The 9,837-nt window shown below is 36.7% G+C and overlaps 1 long non-coding RNA gene across 1 annotated transcript; it reads right to left on the bottom strand.

Moving 5' to 3' along the window:
• Window positions 1-1,708: 1,708 nt before the first annotated feature.
• LOC104229294 (uncharacterized) lies at window positions 1,709-3,246 on the bottom strand. The gene is made up of 2 exons (XR_711586.2): window positions 2,960-3,246; window positions 1,709-2,418 (listed from the first exon to the last, which is right to left on the bottom strand). It is a non-coding gene; the product is annotated as an uncharacterized lncRNA (long non-coding RNA).
• Between the last annotated feature and the right edge of the window lie 6,591 nt (window positions 3,247-9,837).

Genomic DNA, 9,837 nt, shown 5'->3' with positions numbered 1-9,837 from the left:
AAAAATATACTTTTTCACAAAAAGAAAATATTCATTTTGTTGAAATTATTAGGCAGAATACTCTATCTATCAGGCAGAAATTAATCAGTGCTAAAAATTAATGTAGGGCAAAACAAGGCATATATGCTAAGTCTAGTCTAGAGGCGGATCCAGGATTTAGAGGCTCCGGGTGCCAAAGTTTTTGAAAGTCATATTACAATTTACTAAATAGGGTATAAATTTAATCGATTTGGTCTATTTGGGTTTCGGTTCAGATTATTCGTCTTTGGAGTTAATATAAACAAATCGATCGAGCAAAAAGATTACGTAATAATTATGATAACATGGCAAACAAGTATAAAAGTTCAATTGGATTATGAATTTTGTACAAGAAAAAAGGCTCGTTATCATTTTAGCTCCTTAAGGCAAAAACTTATACTAATACGCACTCTAAAGATTAAGTAAGTTTACAGATATTTTTCAATTTATATTTTTTATGAAAATTAACTCACTAGATATTATATACAATTGTCCTACTTTAGAGCAATCTGACCACAAAATAAACTTTCATCATTGATTAAAATAATAACTTATTAATTTTTTTTAAAATTTTAGTTTCTGCAAATAGATTACCAGAGTTGTGGTCCTGGAGAAAATAATTAATTTTTTATTATCTATTAATAAATCACGGAGGAGTTAGAAAAGTGCAACAAGGGGGATTTCTTTATAGATTTGTGAAAGAATATTTTTCTTATATTTTTTGTTAAATGTTTAAAGAAAAAAAAGGAGAAAAAAAATCAAAATAAATTAATAAGATCAAAGAAAAAGTCAATAGACCTGCTAATAAACAGAAAAGAGCAATTAAGTAAAGGGAAAGAAGAGACAAAGATCCTCATGTAATGGTCTTAAATGCAGCAAACAAAAGTTTTTAAACAATGAGCTAGGCTAGATTCGACCCCCCACCATTGGGGTGAAAATGGTGATGCCTTACCAGTGGCACCTTGAGCAACTTGGATAGTAAGGGTTCCACTTAAAATATTTGTATACATTCCTTCTATATATACATGTATGTATACATACTATTGCATAGTCTCGACCAAAGCTTGTAGATCCGCCCCTGGTCTAGTCTATTCACTGCTCTCTTAATATAAATTCATATTCAAAAGCACGTTCATAGGGTAACGAATAATAGTTGAGGCTCCCACATGTATATATACAACACAATAGTAAAATAAAAATAAGTCAAATATTACAACTCTGGCAAAAAACAAAAGCTTGAAAGGAATCCAGAGAAGTTTTAACAAAAAAATTATACTAATTAAGAAAAGCAAAAAGTTCTTTTCCTAATAAACAAAAAGCAACTAAAGATCATACCAAAATCACAAAAGAACAAAAAAAATGTATTCCCCGCCCCCAGACTTAAACCATGCATTGTCCTTAATGCATTGACAAAAGGTAGAACAAACTATTAGGGATAGGAATACGCCCCTCATCTCTACTCCTGAATGGATGACGACGGGGGCTGTGGTGCTGCAAAACCCGGAACCAATCATTGCCTTCATATGTGTCCAAATCATGGCCCCCTTACTTAATTAGGAAGCACAATACGCATTTACAATCAAGGTTGGTTAATTTTACACACGGAGCTCTTCTTATGCATGTCGCCAACGCTACTCCTAATCAGTGGCGGATGTAGTGTAATATCACCGGGTTCAAATGAACCTATAACTTTTGATGCGGGAGTAAAAATTTATATGTAAAAATTCATTAAAATTACAAAAATAGTAGATATGAACCCATAACTTTAAAAATATAATGAATTCGATACTAAAAACTTTAAAAGTTGAACCATAAGATTTAAATCTTGTGCTCCTAATCACCTCGTGGGGCATTAGCACTTCTGATGCACCATCTTCCGCTTCAGCTCCTTTTGCTTCTTCAGTAACTGGAATAAGGAAAGGGTCCAAGAATTATATGCTAATGCCTTAAACCATAAGAACTACATCAGTCAAGTGAAGGGATGGGTTGTAAATTTCTCTCCGGCTGCAATAAACAAAGCTTATAACTTGCCAACTTTTGTTGGAAGTTGGAACTGATAATGAATACCAAGCTATACAAAAGGCACCAATGCCTCACTTATAGATGTAGTTTCAAGGCATTTGCAAAGAATTCTCGGACCTATTCCTTGTTTCCTTTTGTTGGGATGTGAGTGAAAGTCAACCTTTAAATAATCAGGATCTCGTACATTGAGGGGAATGTACAGCAAGGGTCGTCATGTTGCCCTTGTAGTCCTCGTAGCACTCTACAGCTTTTCTTGAGACAAAACGGCGCTTATCAAACCTCTTATGGGCATTTTCCTCTACAGCTTTGCCCTAGCCTTTATAAATGGAAGACAATTGCTTCTTTTTGTTGGCACGAACAAATTACACATTCAAGAACCTGCAAACAAAAAGGAATCGACTCACTATACATACATAGGAGGTCCCACATTAAATTTAGAATTAAACAATCCCGAAAGCTAGGAGGTAATTACAGGTATATTTAACTGCACAAACTAATAAATTTCAGCAGCCATGGCAGTTATTTAAAATGTGTGCAGTATATTCATGCGTCATTAACCATAGGCAGTCAGTATAGTAACACAACAGAAATCAGTGGACATCATTCAGTAGGTGTATTACGCGGAGTAAGTGCAGAGAAACAACTATAATTACAGCAGGCAGTCACTTGGACCTTTCATCAAATAGGTTATGCGCACATTCACCCTCACTGCCATTTCTACAATTTCCCCATCAACGCTACTACAAATTCTGCAAACGTAAAATCACTTACTTACAACCAAAGTCTGATTTGAACATTTCGATTTGATGCATTATGATCACAAAGGCGGTTATATCACTAGAGAAGTTAAGAAATTATACTAAGTTCTAATTAAGACAAGTAAAAACTTGTGTAATAAATAGAAGTAACGGATTCGTACCAACTAATAAGGACTGGGTAAGCTTCAGTCACATATCAACAAAGGCGAACAAGGAATAGGTCCGAGAGTTCTATGCGAATGCCCTTCAGTTGGTCTGGATAGATGTAACTCCAAGTCATTTGCCTAGAGCTCTCGCCCTATTCCACGTTTCTTTGAAATTAAAAAAAAAAAAACGGCGCTGAATTCAATTTCCTTTACAGCTTTGCCCTAATCTTCAGAAATTGAAGAGGGTTGCTTCCTTTTATTGGCTCAACTAGGGTTGGCAAAACTGGCCAAGAGAAATCCGCCCAAAAACTAACGGGTTGGCACTTGGGAGAACTTTATCTGATGGGCTAAGATGAGCAATGCCCAAGCTAACTCATTATAAAACTAATAGCCCAAATTGATTCTTGAAACAGCCCAAACTAGTAAGCTTTCCGATTGATAATTGAAAAATAAGGAATTACATAAAAATATAACTCAAACACATATATTGTAACTAAGTGGCCTATATTTAACTTTGCAAAGCTGTAACCTCAAAAAATCGGTAAAGATTCAACATTCAACGCCAAATAGGTTCTCGAAATAACTATTCAATTTTTTTTTAATGCTCAAGATATTTATCTAATTTTCTAATCAGTAATTATGTCTCAAATATTAGTTCAACAAATTAAATTTATTTGGGTGGTGAAAACTAAATTTTTAAGATAATCCATCATTGTTGAACACGCTTAAATAGGTGGATTTAAATTTTGAATATGATTTTATGAGAAACTTGGAATGGATGTTATTTAGACTTGTTAGAAATAGTATAGAGAGGTTTGTATACAAATTTTGAAGTCATTTAATGAAGATTTGGACTGGTCCACCGTTGTTGAACAAGCTTAAATAAGTGGGTTTAAATTTTGAATTTTGTTTTGTGAGAAATATGGAGCCGGTGTTATTTAGGCTTATTAGAAATAGTATAACGAGGTTGTATATAACATTTAAAGTCATTTAATGGATATTTGGACTTGTTTTGAACAAGAATTGCAACTGAAAATCGTGGAAGAATATCGTCTACATACGCTTTTACAAAAGTGTATAAAAGTGTATAATAGTGTATAAGAGGTTTTTATACACCCATATACACTATTATACATCATATACAAAAAACTGACTTTCTCTTCTTCCTTGCGTCTTTTCTGAAATTTAACTCAAATCTACTCCAAATCACTTCAAATTTAAATTTTGAACTCCTTTTGATGTTTTCAATCAGTTGGAACAACACCTAATCCAAACAACTAACAAACTCAAATAATTATATTTTCGAAAGCGAAACTATGAATGCCCTTCAATGATGGATTTCTACTCTTTAATTTTCTTACATTGCAATTACCTTTTGTCTAAATAGAATGATTAGAAACAAAATAAACAATAAATCCATGGAGATTCTTATCTGCAAAAACTCTCACCTTTTGTCCCTAGAAATTTTACTTTCTCTCTACTTTTTGTAGTTTATTTGGGTGAAAGAAAGTAGAGAGGAGGAGAAAGACAACAATGATGAGAAAAGAGAGAAGAAATAAAAATAAAAGTGAAAACTGAATATAACCCTTAAAATAATTAATGTGTGCTAAAGGTTGAAAAGTTTCTTTCATGTTATGTACAATCGGGGCCAAACAGGGTAAGTATTTCAAACCTGGGCCATTTTTTATTAGGATGTTGGGCCAAGTGACAAGGGCCGTAATTCTTCCTTAAAAGGGGAATAGCCTGTGTTTGCAAAGTCATTGAAAAATAACCACTATTTTGCTGAAACACGAAAAGTTCCAGCATAATATGCTGAATTATGGAGCTCCTGCATACAAACTTCCAGCACATTATATTGGAACTCCACCACACAAAAACTTCTAGCATATTATGTTGGATTATAGAGCTCCTGCATTTAAACTTTCAGCATATTATGTTGCAACTCCAGCACATTATGAAATTCCCGCATATTATGCTGGAATCTCATATGTAAAAAATTCGAATTCCAACAGATTATGCTAGAATTTTCTGGATTTTTAAAGGTATTTTTGTTCAAATTTTATCTTTACATGAAAAGTGGCTAAATTTTGATTACTTTTGAAACTGTGACTATTTTTCAATTATCAGTAAATATGGCTATTTCTGATATTTTTTCGCATGTTTTGGGGATGCACATACATATTCGGTATTGGGGGCACCATCGAAGTCATACCTATTTTGCATAAAAATTTGTAAAATTTTTCCACTTTGGAACACATTTCAGAATTCGCATATGAAGTTAAAAATTTAGGATTCGAAGGAGATTTAAAGCTCTCTATCGCTTAAAAGTGCAACTTCAAAATCGGATATGAAGTTTTCTTTCTATTCGGTCCAATTTCAGAATTGAATATCTCAAATTTTTCTATTTCATCAATGCAACTTTAGAATTGAATCTGAAGTTCTTCATTTTCTATAGTACAACTTCAGAATCGGAGATTCTAAAGTTCTTCTATTCTTCAATAAAACTTCAGAATCGGAGAATCGAATTTGAAGTCTACAAGTTACTAACTCGAAGTTAGAATTTCAGTTTTAAGCTAGACCTTACAATTAAAAAAAATGCAGTAAGTTGACATAGCCGTAAGATTAATGATTAGGACAACATAGACGTAGCTAGGGTCACAAGGGTTATCTATATCACTCGAATTATGCCCGAGGTTCACCACTGCGCGGTACTCAAGCCCAGCCTTGACTTCAGTCTTCCAACACTTAGAATAATTTTAGGAACGTTCTTGGACTTAGACAGATTTTAGGTAGCAAGTAATATAAGTAAAGGCACACACAAATTTATCAAAATTTCTTCCCAACTTGTATTAATATGTGAATACAAGAATACAAAGAAGCCAACCCTATGGCCAAGACAAAGAACTCCCTAGTTCCTTGCCCCAAAAATCAATTTCCCACCCTTAGGAATTACTTAGACAAAATTTGGCTAACACTTATGCCACAAGACTAAAGTCTGCCCATTTGGGACAACTTTATACACATATTTATAGTGCAGGCTGCCCAATTACACTTGACATCAATTTAGACAATCAGTTGACAAGCCCCAACTGATGGCCAAAACATGCAAAGACATGATAAAAAAACGTGCCAACACTTTAGCCCATGATCAGCCATGTTTTGGATGTGGTTGTAACCGCAACTGCTTGTCATATGCCCAGCACACGTTTTGTAACTGCTGCTTGTGCATTACATGTGCCTGTTTTGCCCAGCTGCTACGCGCCCAAGGCTGGCATTGCGCCTAGCCTTACCTTTTGACACTGCTCCGTCCCAATGTCATGGCCACATCTTGCCGCCTACTAACTTAGCCGCACACGCCCATTGCCACAGCTGCCCGCTTATGTCAAGTCGCCCTCAACTTGATCAAATCTGCCCGCATCAATTGTCATTGCTTGTCCTGCATCGCCTTGCCTTGCCTTGTCTTGCCATGTCTTTGACCCTGCTTTGACATGGCTTTGCCTTGCCATTGTTATACTAAGCCGCACATCCAAGTGCAATGCACCTTGCCTCCATTCAAGGTGCGTTTGTCAACCCCGCATAGTCCGTTATGCCGAGTTGCCCGTCATGATATTTTCCCATTTTCAGGTTGTGTGACAAGGCCATCATGAAAATCCTTGTCACAACTCACACCTGTCGAGGAACTTTGTCAAGGGGCTAACAAACCACCCTCACACAAAAAATTCGTCGTCCTTGACGAAGCAGTTTCCGCATTTTCAGCACCACCATCGGCCCTAAATATGCCGCCTGCTGCTCATGTTCTTCCTTGTTCGGCTCGTCTTCACCTTTTTATTCAGCAAACAAAGTTGTAAGCTGTTCAATTTTTGGATAGTCCCTCGCCATGTGTGGTCCTTTGCAAATAAAGCAGCCATCAAACTTGTTGGTTTGTCCCTTGTTTGTCGAAGGTCCAGCACATTGCTTTTCCTTTCCATTGTCATTGCCCTCAATAACATTACCCTTATCATTTCCATTTTTCCTCCGCTCTTTTGCTTTGTCCTTGTTCGTTTTTGGACTTTGAAGTAGTAGAGAAATCAGAACCATCTTGTCCCAACCGGAAATCACCCAACGCATCCGCAACAACGATAACACTAGGAAGGTCTTTTATATTCTGCCTTCGGAGTTCCATCTGCGCCCACGACTGCAACCTGTAAAGGAAATTGTGCAGCTTGTCTTCCTCAGACATATTGCTTATATCCAGCATCAAAGAACTGAAATCTTTGACATATTCCCTGACTGTTCCAGTTTGTTTCAACTTTTTCACACGATCTCTAGCAATCCAGCCCGCGTTGCTAGGAAAGAATTGATCCTTCAACTCTTTCTTCAGCCCTTCCCAAGAGTCAATCTTCGGCCTACCAGCACTTACATCGTCTGCCATGCGCGTCCGCCACCAAAGCTTTGCATCGTCCACCAAGTACATAATCGTAATGGTGACCTTGTCTTCATCTCGCACATGGGTAACCTGAAAGTATTGCTCCATATCCCATAGAAAATTTTTGAGTTTCTTCGCACTCCTTGAATCATTAAACTCTTTAGCCTCCGGAATTTTGACCTTGGTACGATCTGCCCCACGCTATGCTTTATCATTGCCAACAACACGACGCAGTAACCGATTTTTCGCTTTCAAATTTGTGCACTCCTGGCTTAGCCTGTTCATCTCAGCCTCAAGATAGGCGAGACTAGTAACAATAGTCAAAAACTGATCACCATCAACAGTTCCGACAAGTGCCTTAAATGCAACAACCTTTTCCCCAGTTTTACATTGCCATCAACCATCTTTCACGAAATTCAACTACTGAACGTCGTATCTTTGCACCAATCCAGCCATGCTCTGATACCATCTGTCACTCGAATTCTGCCCGAGGTTCACCACGGCGCGACAGTCAAGCCCAGCCTTGACTTTAGCCTTCCAACACTTAGAATAATTATAGGAACGTTTTTGGACTTAGACAGATTTTAGGCAGCAAGTAATATAAGTAAAGGCACACACAAGTTTACAGGAATTTCTTTCCAACTCGTATTAATATATGAATACTAGAACACAAAAAATCCAACCCTATGACCAAGACAAAGAACTTCCTAGTTACCTGCCCCAAAAACGAATTTCCCACCCTTGGAATTACTTAGATGAAATTTGGCTAAAATTTATGCCACAAGACTAAGTTTTGCCCATTTGGGATAGCCTTAAACACATATTTATAATATAGGCTTCCTAATTACACTTGGTAGCAATTTAGAAAATCAGTTGACAAGCCCTAACTGATGGGCAAACATGCTAAGACATGATACAAAAACGTGCCAACACTTTAGCTCATGACCTGCCATGTTTTGGATGTGGTTGTAACCGCCAATTGCTTGTTATGTGCCCAGCACACGTTTTGTAACTGCTGCTTGTGTACTGCATGTGCCTATTTTGCCCAGCTGCTGCGCGCCTAAGGCTGGGATTGCGCACAATCTTGACCTTTGACACTGATTTGCCCCGATGTCATAGCCACAGCCTGCCGTCCACTGGCTTAGCCGCACACGCCCATTGCCACAGCTGCCCGCTTATGTCAAGTCGCCCTCAACTTGATCAAATCTGCCCGCATCAATTGTCATTGCTTGTCCCGCGTTGCCTTGCCCTGTCTTGCCATGTCTTTGCCCCTGCTTTGAAATGACTTTGCTTTGCTATTGTTATGCCAACCCGCACGTCCAAGTGAAATGCGCCTTGTCTCAGTTCAAGGTGCGTTTGTCAACCCCGCATAGTCCGTCATGCCGAGCTGCCCGTCATGATGTTGCCCCATTTTTCAGGCTGTGTGCCAAGGCTATCATGAAAATTCTTGTCACAATCCACACCTGCCGAGGAACTTTATCAAAGGGCTAACAGCTAGTATCCCATGGTGGCTGAAGGATGACGCATGGAATGCCGACCATGCGATCTTCCCAATTCATGCCAGAAGCAGCAGCGAAGAAGAAACACCCATCGAGAAGAAACAACAACAATAGCGAAGAAGCAACAGAGAAGAAAGCGGAGCGATATTTGAAGTTACCTAATATTAAGTACAAGTTAAACTCTTTTTAAGAAATGTGTACATGTTAAATCGGGACGACTAAATAGGCACCTTGTAAAATTTTCACTGTAATGCATAAGTCAAGAGGTGCAATAGCTTTATAGAAAATTGTATAATCTTTATTACTCCTTTTATCTTATTTTATGTGATGCAGTTATTATTTGGAGAGTTAAAAGAGTTTTTCTTTAACCATAATTTTTATACCCTTTTAAATATTTTAAATAATTAACTGTTGTAACTTATATTACTTTTTATGTAAGTTTTTAAAAATATAAATTTTATTTCAGAAAACTTGAAAATTTATGGACAACCAAAAATTAAATAATTTGACCCGCGTAATCTGAAACCATTACTTCATTATGTAGGAATTCATATCGAAAATTAGATAATCTGAATCCTTCACATAAAGTAAAACGAAATGAGTATTTTGAAAGTACTAGTTGCCGTTTTTTGTTGTTACTCTTTTTGTACCTCCTACCACGTGTTTTTTTTTTTCTTTCTGGTGTTGGATCGCCGGGTTTCGCTATTAGTACATCTTTTTTTCACATTTCATCTTATTTTTTATCTGCGATTTGCACCTTTTGTGTTTTTATGGGACAAGTGGTTTTGCTTATAAAATTTTTATTCCGGAAAGGAATTGATACTTTTTATTATTGGGTAACTGATCACTTTAACTAGAAATAAAAATATAAAACTATGGAGAAGGAATAAAAAAGCCTTCTGGAACGAAATTCATTGCTTCAATAATATTATCAGCTTTCTAATATGTTTAAAAATATTAAAGAAAAGACCGAGAGATAATAATTGAAA

Source organism: Nicotiana sylvestris, chromosome 8, assembly GCF_000393655.2.
Source record: "Nicotiana sylvestris chromosome 8, ASM39365v2, whole genome shotgun sequence".
Lineage (NCBI taxonomy): Eukaryota > Viridiplantae > Streptophyta > Magnoliopsida > Solanales > Solanaceae > Nicotiana > Nicotiana sylvestris.
Note: the sequence above shows the minus strand (reverse complement) of the source record. Positions and strands in the feature narration are given on the sequence as shown.